Here is a 14,917-nt window from a genome sequence, read left to right as displayed (position 1 = left end):
GCGTAAATGAATGATTGGATTTTAAAAATTTATATTTTCAAAATTACTAGACGATGTAAATAACGATACGTGAAAATAAAGAAAAAAAGGCCTAAATTTGGTTTTTAATATCACTTAATAGGCGGATATGTGTTGAGAACATGACCATTTCCACAATTGCGTAAGGAGAGTATGAGTATTATCTTTCAAAAAGATGGAGCTACATATCGGCCTTTCAATGTTCGTAACCTATCTAAAGCCCTTTTCACATGGCCCGTTGCCATGGATATGGTCGTAAATCTGCTATCCCACCCATCTCCCTTCCACTCTCGCCCGGCACATGTTACTACGTCTGTGGACATCGGGAGTTTTCCGCAAAGCCCAGGATAACCTCAAATGAGGGGAAAGAGGGCGAAATGCGCCTGATGCAAGACGCACATGTGCCATGGGAACGGGGTTTAAATCGGAAGCTTCCACAACACTAGATCGCGCACTCAAGTAATCCTGATTTACCCTTTGTTACATGGTCACCAAGATCCAGCGATCTTCTATAGAGTGATTTCTATTCAAGGAAGTTATATAAAAAATCTTGTTTATAAGCTCCCATTGTCGGAAACAGTTTATGAACTTAAAGTACCACTGACAGCCTGAAAGTTCAAAATACGTGGAATGAACTTTACTACAGATTAGAAGTTTACTACCTTATGAAATGTTTAAGCATCGGACATTAGCAACTAAAAAAAAAATATATATATATCTTATATTTTCGTGTAACTCTGATTTTATTGTGTATCATAGTTTTGAAAACATATATGTTTAATATAAAATCATTCATTTCTGTTATTAATTATTATCAATTCATTTTATAACATTCATCACGCATGTTCACTAAATCCTAGCTCTGAATGATTGAAACTTGATCATGAAATGTTTTAGTGGCGCCATCTATTGCACAACCATTTGCCCGAAAATTATTATGTACCTAACGCTATAGTGCTGCCATCTGTAAGAGAAAGGCAAAATAAATATGCAAACTATTGAGCCAAAATTTTAAAACTTTTAGTTCAATTTTCAAGTAGAATCGTAAAAGGAAGTTAAACAATATACTTCAGATAATCTTCTATTGCTGTTTCACAGAAAGATAAATAAAATATCAGTCAAATTGACAGACTAAATGAAAGTTTTTATTTCAAACATTTATAATTAAAAAAAAGCAATTAAAGATTCTTGTCTATTTGCAAAAGATATTCTACAATATTTATTACTTGTAGTACGGTATTATGAATGATACAATATAGTATTCTAAAGATATTATGATATTGTTGTAATCGGTTTTTGTGGTAATAGGGTTATGAATCATATAATTTAGGCAAAAGTTAGCGCGTTTATATCTGAAGTAAAATCGATGCAACGAGCTAAAATGAATTAAAGAAAAAATAGAATTCCGCCTTGTCATAAAAGTAAAAAAATAATTACTATGTTTTCAAAAATATTGAGATTTTTTTCCTCATTTTTAAACTATGCTCCTACGAAATGTTCTTCTTCTATTATAACATATATGTATCTTCTATGCAAATATTTGAAATTTTGCAATTTCGAAAATTTTAGATTTGATGTTCTGAAAATAATTATAAAATAATGATGATATAAATCTGAATTCCATTAGATAATTTTTGACCTGATGCTTATATTAATAATCATGTCCTATTAACTACAATTTGAATATCGAAACTATTAGCTTTCATCGCCATTGAGAACATATAGAATATTAGAACAGCCACTTTTTGAGATGGAATATTAAAACTGTGAGGCGAGTAAATTCGGCTTATGCTTAATATCAACTGAATGCAGGAGAGGAGAGGAAATGAACAATGGAAAGATAATCTATTTTTCATAATCAGAATGTGGAAATTATAGATCATTAGTAGAAGGAGAATGCACTGAAGATTGCCCAGTTTGGTTTATCTCTCTTTCTGAATAGACGGTCCATTTTTTTAATAGTATATTTTAACACAGAATGTTTTCTTTTATTTTTGTGTATCATTGATTATATCGTGTACAATAATTTTCAAAATATAAATGTTTAATATAAAATCATTCATTTATGTCATTCATTGTTATCAATTCATTTTATGATATATTTATTACATTTGTTCACGAAATCCTTGTTCTGAATAACAAAAACTTGATAATGAAATGTTTTTCGTGGCGCCATCTGTTGCACAATCATTGTATCTTGCTGGAAAATAATAAAACACCAAAGGGTATAATGCTGTTATCAGTAAAATGGAAGTAAAAAAAAAAAAAAAAGCATGAAAAGAAATTATATTTTAGCATTCAAACGAAGTAAAAATTTCTGGGCTTAGTACATATTAATACATTTTTTATAGCATTTATTTTACTTAGCGTAAAATTACGAACGTTTTACAAGTTATTTTTTTAATTTTAGAAGTTAATTGAGAAGGGCTACGTGAAATTATATTTCTGATCTGTAATTGACAGGAGATAAGCTTCTTGATTACAGTTCCCTAAATTTTAAGATACATTATAGAGAAATAATTCCTTAAATCCTATTTTATGAAATTATATGCTTGAACTCCTGATAATATGCCTTTAAAGCATAATTTGTTCATCAATGGTCATTGGTCATAGGTTTGTTAAGCTGTTCAAAAACTTTTTGTCCTATTTTTTCTATACAATTTTTAATTTCTTTTTCATCATAAAGTCATCAAAATTTAATCCTATGAAGGTTTATTTTTACCTCTAAAATTTTGAGATAAGATTTAAATTCGAATGCTTAGGGGCTTTTTTATATTTTTGTTGAAAGTTTGAAAGTTCTGAATTGAAAAATCAAATTCTTTGATGATTCGAGAATCATAAAAATATCTTTATATAAAAAAATCTATACTTTTGAGCAATGCCACCGAAAAAAAGGACGATCTAGAGTCATCACCCCCAAACTATCTCGCTTACTCTCCAATAAAAGTGAATTTATGTTTGAGACGTGTTTTTTGCCCAACTGATTGAAAACAAAATTTACCATACAGTTGTAGTCACAAAATCCCACACTAAATTTGATATATTTAAGCCATAGAGTTTTTGATGTATCGCTTTTATGTTTCTGCAAGTACAGACAGACAGATGTTTAAATTCTTGTTGGATTTGGCTCAAAATTTGATAGTTATAATATTATAGCTACAATATTAAAGTTATATCGGTGTAGTAAAATTTAACCATCCAGCTCTTTTCGTTTTGTGGTTATCGTGCTGACTTATATTCATATGACAGGATAGACAGACTTCCTCTGAATAGATTTTGCTTTCTACAAATTTAGCTTAAAGACTATAAACCAAATATTACCAAATATATCAATATATATCAAAGGGCTTTTGGGTTATCTTTGTCACAGAGAGATTTTTTCCAAAAATGTGTTTTTTGAAGTCAAGGAAGTTTAAAATTTTGAAATTTATATTAAAAAAATCCAGTTCGAATGTTTTAATGATTACAATATTTTCTTTATATACTTTGTATGAGAGAAAAAAAAAAGAAAGAAAAAAAACCCGTCAGAGGGCGCTTTTAATTTCTGACATCAGCTTAGTACAGTACTTCAGAATGATAACTAAATAAACAGCAAATCGGTGAGGAATCCTCTCAAACAATAGCGAAACAGCTACATTACTGTGTATGTTGATCGCACAGTTTCTTTTAAGAATTCAAGCTGGAAAATCACTCGATGCAAAGAGCAAGTCCAAAGCAATACTTGCACCAAAAAACAGACATAACTTGAGGAATTGATGTATAGCGAATTGCGATGTGCGAGGATAGAACCTGGGACCTCATGGTTCGCAACTCAGTAACATGACCACGATACAAAAGCAATTGCTCGGGTCAAGTAGCAGTTAACTGGCTTATAAGCTTTCACCACAGATGCTTTTGGTACTTAAAAAAATTTCTTTTATTTTTATATTAATATTTCCCCAAATATTATCTTGCTGTCAAATGAAATAACTATAAGTATGAAGCCAAGTGGATTTATAAAATGTTCATAAATAATTTATTTAGTTGAGCCTTTCTAGATAAAAATTAATGTTTAAATTAAACTTAACTCGTGATTAAAGTAAGTAAAACACGAAGTTTTATCATGTATTCCTAATTGTTATTATTATTGTTGCATTGTGTGTTATTATTGTTACCATTTGCTGCGAATGCATGAATATTTTCATGTTGCTTTATATTGTAATAAATTCTAAATAGCATTCTGATATGTATGCAAAATTCAATGGTTTTAAGAAAAAAAAAGTTTTGGAAAGAAGCCTTATAGCCTTATATTATATAAAGTCTTTTGAAAATAGTTCTTAAATCAAGGGATAGCATGAAGATAAATTTGAAAGTAAAACATCTTCTCATAGAAAACTTTCAAGTAATTTGATATTGTGAAAACTGTAAAGAAGATGAGTACTGTATTGCGAAAATCTTGAATTGGAAATTACAATTAATGTTAAAAAATTACAAGTACTAATTACAATAAGCTGCTTTTGTTTTAGTTGCTTTTTTCATTTTTCATTTTATTTATTTGCAATTGTTGTTCATGATTAGTGTTATGCATGTGAAATGCATCATGTTATGCATGTGAAATACATCAAAGATTTTAGACTTTTTTTAAAAAATTGTTTTTTTGAAATTAAATGTGTATAAATGTGTATATACAAAATTTCATATATGGGTGGTAAAAGCAAAACGAATTCGAACAAATTAAAAAAAGTTTTAAAATGTCATTTTTATTTTTGAACTAATAATTGATTAATTCGTTATTTTTCGAAATATTAAAATAAGTGATTGTAGTCGAGAATATATATATAATGTGGTTTTATTATGAAAATAATTTAATTTTTTATATGTATTACTATTTGAAAAAAAATGGCCTTCATTTATGTAGAAATCAAAGTTCCATGTTTTCTTTTTCAATCCCTTTCATGTTAACATGAATTTGATTGAAATATTAAAGAGCATGCTGCTGTATTAAATACTATGAATAATTTTTAACCTCTGCCATATATGTTCGCTTGTATTGGATTCTCTACAGGGCCACTTTACGCATCCGTACGTCGCCGTAGAAACGATCGAAAAAAATTGCACAGGTGTACCGGCGTTTAGAACGAGATGATGCCCATTAGATGGCGTTATTAATCCATCCTTTTTGCAAGAAAATTGATGCCAAACATTATCATTTTTCCCTTTGATTGAATTTGGGCAATGTCTGTGAATCGTTAGGTTTTCGCACATAAAAACATAACATAACGCCATCCTGTGCCCCGGTGCCTATAACACTAATTTATCTAACCAGTTGGATGAGTGCACATAAAAACAGGAACACGTATTTTCTACTGCAAATAGAAGCACATGCTCATTTTAAAGTGGCTCCTTTAATTTATTTTTTATTTGGGATCGGATGTTATTCTAGAAAAAGAGTTATATTCCTTTATATTTTTATTCCTTTGAGGTTCATTTGTGTAGTCATGGTTACAAAACTGCTTATGTTTCCGGGGGTGGGGTATGTAAATTAATAAACGATCGAACTATGGATTTTTCTGATAACCATAATAAAATATTAAATTATTTATGGAAAAATATATGATTAAAAACTTAGAAGATGCACAGTAGGCACGAAGTAAGATAAAAAGCTAAACACTGCCTATGAATATAAATGATACAATGTCAGTCTCTGCATTGATCTGTTTCGAAATTTTTCATACGGCTTTAAAGTATTAATTATTAGAATTTTTTGAAGTATTTTAAAATAACTGCAAATTTTTAATTTTCTTATGCATTTATAATTTACATCAACAATTTGGTGTTAATTTAAGTACTATCGATATTAATAAAATGCATTATATATTTTTATTTTTTATTATTAAATATCAAATATTTTAATTAATTTTTTAAAATCATGATTGAAAATACGATATCTATTGTTTACATATTTAAAAATTTTTTTAATTTCCATGTAAAGGGTACTTTTTACGAATTATTACATTCATTTTTTGGGAAGTATAAAGCGCGTCAAGCGTAGCAAGAGAAATGCTCTGGTCTGATGGACAGACCGCATTTGCCAGATACTGCGCTGTGGGAGCACTTCTTTTCGCTAGCGTACATCTAGAAGGGGTTAGTATTTCTAACTCTCGCAATGTTTTTGACTTTTTATAATGACACAACGTTTTTTATTTGCATGAAATTGAAATAGAAAACGAACTAAGGAAAGATTAAGCTAGTAGACTTTTTCAATTCTGAAATGAAAAGTGTGCGCAAAACTTAGGCGAGAGTAATGGTTATGCTTTTAGTGCTAACTATTACTCTTTGGATTTTATTGTGCAGTAGAAGATTTGTTTATATCGACTGCCATTTAAGGATATTTAGAAACTTACTCTTTTTGATTTCATAAATTCTCTCTATTCATGCTTTTCCAGTGTCATAATATTTTGTTAATGCTTAATTTTCAAATCCCTCAAGGAGTAAAACATAATCAACTAAAGAAATTAGATATAAGAGCAAAAACTTTGTAATGGATTTTTGTTCTATGGGTATCAAAGAATAAAATATAACAAGCTGGATAATGGAAAATTACTCTTTTTTACACTAAATACAAAGAACAGGCAACAAAAACATAGTCTATGCGTATATGAAGAATGACACTTATAGAAACGCATTACAGAAATGGACTCAAATAGCTCATTCGAAACAAAAACAGCTTTCAGAGTTCACAGCTAGAGAGTTTATTCCACGAGTACAGCTCAGAGAAAGAATTAATTCTCTTCATCGTTTCAGGTTTATATGACAAGGAATAATAATAAGAATAAAGAACGATAAGAAAGCCATAAAGAATTCTGTAGAAATACCTACATATATCAATTCCTAAAAAGATAGGGCCATGATTCTTGAACTTTCCAGAATCTTCACTTTTATTGCCAAATTCGGCAACTGATTGTCAAGGTTCATAGTCTTTGACTTGACATCCACTCGGCATCCATTAAGAATTCATGTCAGTCTCTCTTTCCAGTGATGTGACTAAAGTGATAATGAAGCAGTATTAAAGATTCGTAAAAGTATTATAATAATTGATTGATCCTTCATAATCATGTGAAACAATAATAAATAAAATATAAAATGATTAAGTATGAAAATAAATCGACAAATCTGAAATTTTATATACATGAAAAATAATTTGTGTTTCTCTTATGTAGCTTATTCATAACATAATGTTCAGTGCGATTCCCTGATCTAACCAGATGGGGGAAATTTGATGGGGCCACCGAAGAGTAACCCCAACTCGCACGAAGGAACAAACGACACTTGATGACATTGCACTCTTGTAAACAATAAAGAACCTTCTAAACGAAATGCATATTGGTACAGAAAAAGAATTGGAAAAAAAATTACATTTTACATTACCTATTAAGTTGTGAAACATTAAAAATGCCTAAAAGACATTAAATGAGTGTTAATTTTTTACATTAGGAGTGAGATAAATACAAAAAATTTGACAAAATGTCCCTAATAGAAGATTTAATGACAGGAATTTTTGTGAGTTCTACTTCAATAGACATCCAATTTCTTGGCCATCTGATTTTTGTATTCTTGCCATAATGCACAGGCTTTGATCACGTGATTTATAGATCCTTCTTCGGAGATACATTGACAAGTCGAACTTTGTCAAAGAAACGACTTTGAATGCACAGAAAATACACTATGATCAGTGTATACTTGGTTTGGATAAAAATCACATTCAATTCGGTTAACCGAAACGTTTTTAAAATGCTTATAGGTTGGTCGCCACTTGGTAGAATTATTCTATGAAAAATGAGCCTTTAAAAAGGATATAATTTTGAGTAAGATAGTAAAGCAAGAATAGAAAATAATAAAAATAAAGAAAACATAAGAAATCATAGATTGCTTATGTTTTCTTAAATCATATCTTAAAACTAATAAATAATATATTTTATTTTCATTTTGCAACTCTAGATAAAATCATATATAATTTTTTAAATTTATGAATATTATTTTGTATAATATTCATAAATTATATTATTGATACCAATTAGAAACAACTTATTTTTAGACTTTTTAAATCTTGAAATACCCTCTGAAATCCCAGGGAAGACATTTATGTTCCCGGGATGGAAAAAGACTAAGAAATCAGTAACTCTAGTTCTCAGATGCTGTATTAGAAAATACAAAATAAAATAATTTGAAATAAAATTTTGACTTTAAATTTTTTTTTCTTGAAGTATTCTTCCTCTTCAAGTTTGTTTAGTTTAGTTATATTAATGACCCGTTTAAAAACACCACTAGGACTATATTGGGACGAACCTCATAATTTTGAACCGCAGTCAGATGACGAGGACAACACCTGAGTTGGCACCCCCTCTCCAAAATTCCACACCACACCGGCGGGAGGACATTGACCTGACGGATTTAACGTGCACCACGGCAGTTCTTCCTGACCTGTTTACACGGCAGTTCTTCGGTGGAATCGGGTCTCGTACCCGAAACACTTCGGTTCCGAAGCCGAAATCTTACCACCAGGCCACCGCCGACCTCTTCCTCACCAAGAATTGGTATCTTCTAATATATTTTAGCACTCATTGTTTTCTTGTGACAGACTATTATCTGAAGTTCTTATTTTCAATATAAAATCCATTAAAATGTCTGTTGGAAACATCTGAGCTAAAATTTTTGTCATCAAAATAACTGAAGCATTTAATGTTGAAGAAACAGACAGCATGCGTTCATGCACAGGTTACCAACAATTTAGTTTTTTTTTTCATATTATATTTCCTATTTTCCTTCCTTTTTTTCCTAATAATGTTACGAAATGTATTTATAGTTTAGAAAGCAACAGCAGTGCTTGAAATGGAAGTCAGTTGCATGATGCGATTAATAAACTATCATGTAAACAGAGAGTTCGTGCACGTAAGATTGCTAGTAAATATTTTGAAATCTAGTGAATTATTTTTTCATGTGATTGAAGAGATGGTAAATGAAATCTTAAACAAGAAAACATCTGCTTTTTAAAAGAGAAATGATAGCGTGTCAGTAAATTTTCGTTTAAAACAAGTTATTTATTCTGTTACAGAGAAAGATTTTTCGATTATGTCGAAAAACAAATATTTGTTAAGTGAAAACTATATTCTAATATATAAAAATGGATACTGTCTCTAGCTCAATACTGAAGTGGAGTGTGTTCTTTTTTTTACACAGCAAAACTCAAAAAAGATATATCCGAAATTTGACTTGATTAATGAACATGAGATTATTGAATGTATTGTGAAACAGCTGATAAAAACTGCACAATTAAATCACATTTTCGGTTAATAGGAGGTGAATATGAATATTAATCCTAGTTTTATAGGTGGATTTCGTCTCTCGCTTAGTAGAGGAGCCTTTAATCAATATTCTGGATTACACGAAAACTCAGTTTGAATTTAGAGGGTTTCTTCAATCGTCATCCCAATGTGACTAATGGTCGCGGTGGTCTGGTGGTTAAGTCTGATTCCACCAAAGAACCGTCGTGAAAGTGGGTTAGGTGCACTTTAAATCCGTCGGGGCCAAACATCCTCCCGCTGATGTGTTATGGAAGTTTGGAGAAGGGGGTGCTAGCTCAGGTATCCTCCTCATCATCTGATTGCGGTTCAAAATTACGAGCACGTCCCAAAATAGCCCTAGTATTGCTTTAAAATGGGACGTTAATATAATTAATGTGACTGATGCTGTAAATGAGCTTTAACAGATACTAACAAAAATATGCTATTGCCTGTAAGCATCTTATAGTTTTAATTTTTGAATTACCTTTTCATGAAAGTTAAGATATCTTATTATCTTATTAAAAGACTTATTAAAATTAAATGCCTAAATTTTTTTTGATTAAACAAGAAAACGTTTGTTTCTTTTCTAGCCATTGGAAGACCGGAAGTGTTGCCTTTTTCAATCACTCTTAGAAAACTTAGCCTTGCATTCTGTAGCAAGAAATTTATTTAGTCAATCCTATCAGATGGTATAATGCAATAGATAGAGTTAAGTAAATTTGTCGTAGGATGATTAGAACTCTCATAGATTGACTCGAAATTCTTTTGGCTAAAGTCAACTCTAAGTAGGTTTTCAAAACAAAAATGTTTATCCAAATAATTGTGTAGCGCATAAAAGAATTCATAAGTTTTAAAGGAGTAAACAAAACAATTTAGAATATTACTATCTATTAACATTACTTTTGCATTCATTTTACCCTGTTTATTATCTTTTATACAGTAGTAATCATATCGATTTTTAAATAATAGCGAGATCTGAAAACTTCCCTGCATATCGACTTTTAGTGGGACAACAACTTTAATCTTTTTTTTTTCTTTTTAATCAATAAAACTAGAAGTTTTAGAAAATTTTTACTCAAAAACTTTTTGCAGTTTTCAGGAATCTATGAGTTTTAAATTATAGTGTTTCTTAGTTAATTTAAAGTCACCTGGCCGAAAAGTTAAATGAACCTAACCATTTATCAGAGGCATTGTTTTATATTGTTACCATGGCAGTGCAGTTGAAAAACGTAAAATGATTGCAGGGTGAAAGTCAATGAATAAAAAAAATGTTTATAGGTTGTAAAAGGAATGCCTCGAATTACGCTAAATCGACTTAAACGAACTCGAAATTACACGATCCCTTGTTTTTTTTCTTTACTGATTCGAATATTTTCTGTTTTCAGTAACAAAATTCAGAAATAAAGTTTATTAATTCTTTCTAAAAATGAGCATGATTTACAGTTTGATAATGATGATGTAAGTGAGAGAAAATGAGTGAACAATTGGTTACTATAGAAACCGACACTTCAAAACCAGATGAAGTGAAAAGCAAATGACGGAAGCACTTGAGTCATCTGAGAAAAGAATGCCCTTTTTGGCGATAACAGAATTCAATTAGAAATGTTCTTGGTTCCAGTTAAGAGATTAAAGTGTTATTAATAAACTGCGTAGAACCGCAGAACTTTTAAGGAAAAAAAAAATTGGTTATAAAAAGCAGAACGATTTATTTGATTTTAGAAATTTTTCATGTCAAAAAAAATGTTTCTTTGTTTGTTTTTTCATTTTGTTTAACAATATTTATTTATTTTCATACTTTTATATTGATTTTCTTACGACATGATTTAAAATTGCTTATTTCATACTTTTCTTCTAAACTATTTTCAAAGCATTTACTTGTCTTCCCTTTGGTATGGAGCGGAAGTTTAGAGAGGGGGGGAGGACAGCTCAGGTGCTGTCCTCTTCACCTGACCAAGATTCACAATTAGCAGGTTCTGAATAGCCCTAGTGTTGCTTTCAAGCGGGCCGTTAATATAACTAAACCTAAACAAAGACTTTATTTTTAATTAATAAAAATTCTTGTTTATTATTATTATTAACAATTATAGGGCTCTAAGCGTTTATTATTACAACTAGAGTTCTATTGATCAGTCTCATCTGTTGTATAAATTCGAAGGTTTGCAATAATTTTAAGAAAACTATCCAGGATTTTATTTTACCTTACCTAGAATTATTTATGATTCTTTTTTGGCAACGTCGGTATGAGCGAATTATACGGACTCCATAATTTCCCGTTAATATTTATTACCTGATCAGGAAGATTAAAGCGAAGATTAAACGAAAACCACGCTTCTAATTACAGTATCATCTAACTCCAAGTCCGTGCTTCCGAGTACTTATTGATTTTGATAAGCAGCTGATTATAATAATAAGATAATAAAAAATTCACTAAGCACCCAATCAATACACAGATTTGTTTTTTTTAGAGTATTAGAGATTTAGATAATAACATTTCTGAAGATTTTCATGTGTTTAGTTGTAAAAACCAAGAAGGTTAAGTAGAACTAAATCTTGATTAATGTTTTATCATCATATTTGTATTAAACATATTTAATTTTAAACATTTATATTCATAAGTTTTTTTAATTTTATTTTTGCACACTTCTTCATTTTGAATCGCAACCTGCGCAAACTAGTTGAACACAAATAACAAAAAAGGTAAACAATTACGTTTATGCTTGATATTTAATTAAATAAAATACTGTAACAGTTTATTTAACATTTTCTTAAATTTTTACTTCTGAAAATGCTTTAAGTAAATTATTTTACTTATAAAACACTAAACCATCAAAATTATGTTACAAAAAATACAAAATTACAATATGCAGGTATAAAGTTATATGATATAATGTTGATAATAATTAATATGTATTATAAAGATTAACATTTATTTTAATAAATATTATTGATATGCAATCGTGAAAGACAAATTAAATTTTCACAAAAAGAATTATTTGACAAGTAAATTGTAAAATTAAAAATAAATGTCATCATTATTTTCAGAATCCAAAATTAATTTTTCAAAATATTATGATATTAATTATTTAGATAAGTCCCAATACCAATAAACATAAAAAAAGTAATTCAAAAGTAAATCAATTGTAATACAATGGATTTACAAATCAATTCTTTTTTGAATATGAAAATTCTGATTTGCATCTAAATTTGTATTACGTCAAACTTTTAAAAATGGATTGAGTATTTTGTATTCTTATTATTAATCTCTTAATGTATTCTACTGAGATCGATCTAGCTACAGAGCAAATTTAAATATTAGTTGGTTAATAGTTGACTTTTTGCGATGAACAAGTAAACCACGAAGTTCTAAAAATGAAAGATATGTTTTGAAATATTTGAGAATTGGATAATATTTGTCTCCCAAGTATTCTTTGGAAACAGATCACAGTAATATTCAAATGTGATAGTTCCAGGATTAAAAAAAAGAAGTTATGTCTTATTTTCTGTAATCAGGAGAGATATTTTACCTTTAATAGTGTATTTGTATTGACAGCAAAAGTTTTTAGTGTTTATTTTATAAGTAATGATTTGAATTGAAGTTCATTTAAAAAAAAAAGTTATGTCTTATTTTCTGTAATTAGGAGAGATATTTTACCTTTAATAGTGTATTTGTATTGACAGCAAAAGTTTTTAGTGTTTATTTTATAAGTAATGATTTGAATTGAAGTTCATTTTAAAGATAATACTGGCTGGATTTGAAAGTCATGTTTCAAGTGAGAGAAAAAAAATATCCAATGTTTCAGTTTATAGTATAATTAATGCAGTATTGCAGTTCCTTAGCAACCAATAATTATTCTTGTTATTATAAAAACAAAAATTCTGTTTTTTTTATTTTTTAGTTCAAAAGGAAACGCGTCTGAGAAAAATATAATTATATCATAGAAATAGAAGGTATGTTGATTTTTGAAAATAGTTTAAAGAACAAGATCATTTTTTTCAAACACCCAAGAATAAATAAATGAATGAATAGATGCGGTCGGTAAATGACAGTATGGCAACCTTCTATATATTGTCACGTAGATACTCTAGTGTGGAACACAATGGCACACACAAGAAGTAGAGCTAAACCAATTTATTAACACAACTCTGAACTGAAAACACAGTAACTGACAAATCTTCTGCTTTTATATTAGCAGGGAAAGTTCCAAAACACTTTTCTGGAGACAGTAAGAAAAGTCCAGAACACTTGTCTGGTAAACTAAAGAAATGTCCAGAATCTTCTGGAACATGAAATAAAGGAAAACATAAAATCAATGAATTAAACATTTACATATACCATGAATCACATTGTCTCTAGCGGGATTCGAACCCACAGTCTCTTGATTATGAGACCAGTGCCATGACCATTCGACCATGGAGATTCGACTGCCTTTCTTCAATGCGGCAATATCTTTATGCAATTTGCATTTTTTTTTTTTTTTTTTTGCTGATTTAAGATGGCAACAGCCTTTTGACATATTGCGTGTATAATATCTGTTTCGGCATATGTTAATAAACTGGAGTTTCATTTTTCGTTTGTCTTATGTGTCTCTTAGTGTTATGTTTTTTTTAAAATATACATGTTAGAATTTAATATTTGCATATGTGTGGTGAAAAATGTATTGGAGTATCATTCGTTCCACAGACAAATGAGATAATCAACTCTTGTTCAAGACATCCCTTATAAAATTAACACAAGAAGAAACGATGCGAGATATATAAAAGTAGACTTTATTAACTGTCACATGTTGGTGATTTGGCGAGAAATAAGATGTGTATTAATGGTAATCCAATGAAAATAATATATCAATAGTTAGCCAAGAGCAGAAAAACATTAGTGAAATGTACATTTTTTTTTTACATTTGTGAGAAATTTTTGAAATGTGATTCTGACAATTGTTTCATAATCTTTTTCAATACATGTATAATTTTGAGTGGATTACACAGTTTATTACTGTCTCCCAAATTTTTTTAAGTGACTATAAAAAATTTTTGCTCTAAAAAACTTGCCAGCAATATTGGGTTCAGATAAAGTGTACTATCAAAAATCGCGCACAGAATATAAACCAAGTAATTGATTTATTAATTTAGTATCTTTAAATAAACTTGGTGAAGAATTATACAATTAATTATTCATTTTTGGTATCCGGAATATATCAATCGGATTCCCCCTGCAAATCTAAGGTAAAATGGTGTCAAGTTAAACATTTGGAGAAACATGTATCATTTTGAGTATATTGCCACAAACAACCATTAAACCAACTATTGTCTAACCCTCTGGTGTGGTGTGGCGTAGAGAGGGGAGTGCCAGCTCAGGTGTCGTCCTCGTCATCTGACTTCGGTTCAAAATTACGAGGTCCGTCCCCAAATAGCCCTAGTGTTGCTTTAAAACGGGGCGTTAATGTAACTAAACAAACAAACAAACTATTGTCTAAAAAAACAAAAAAGCATACCTTGCTAAGTTCTCGAAATTTTTGAGGAAAATATTTCATTGATTTATAAACATTATAACGATAATACAAGTTTTTATGAATGTCCATTAT

Source organism: Argiope bruennichi, chromosome 2 (genome assembly GCF_947563725.1).
Source record: "Argiope bruennichi chromosome 2, qqArgBrue1.1, whole genome shotgun sequence".
In the NCBI taxonomy this organism is placed as follows: Eukaryota; Metazoa; Arthropoda; class Arachnida; order Araneae; family Araneidae; genus Argiope; species Argiope bruennichi.
This window is presented reverse-complemented; position numbering follows the sequence as displayed.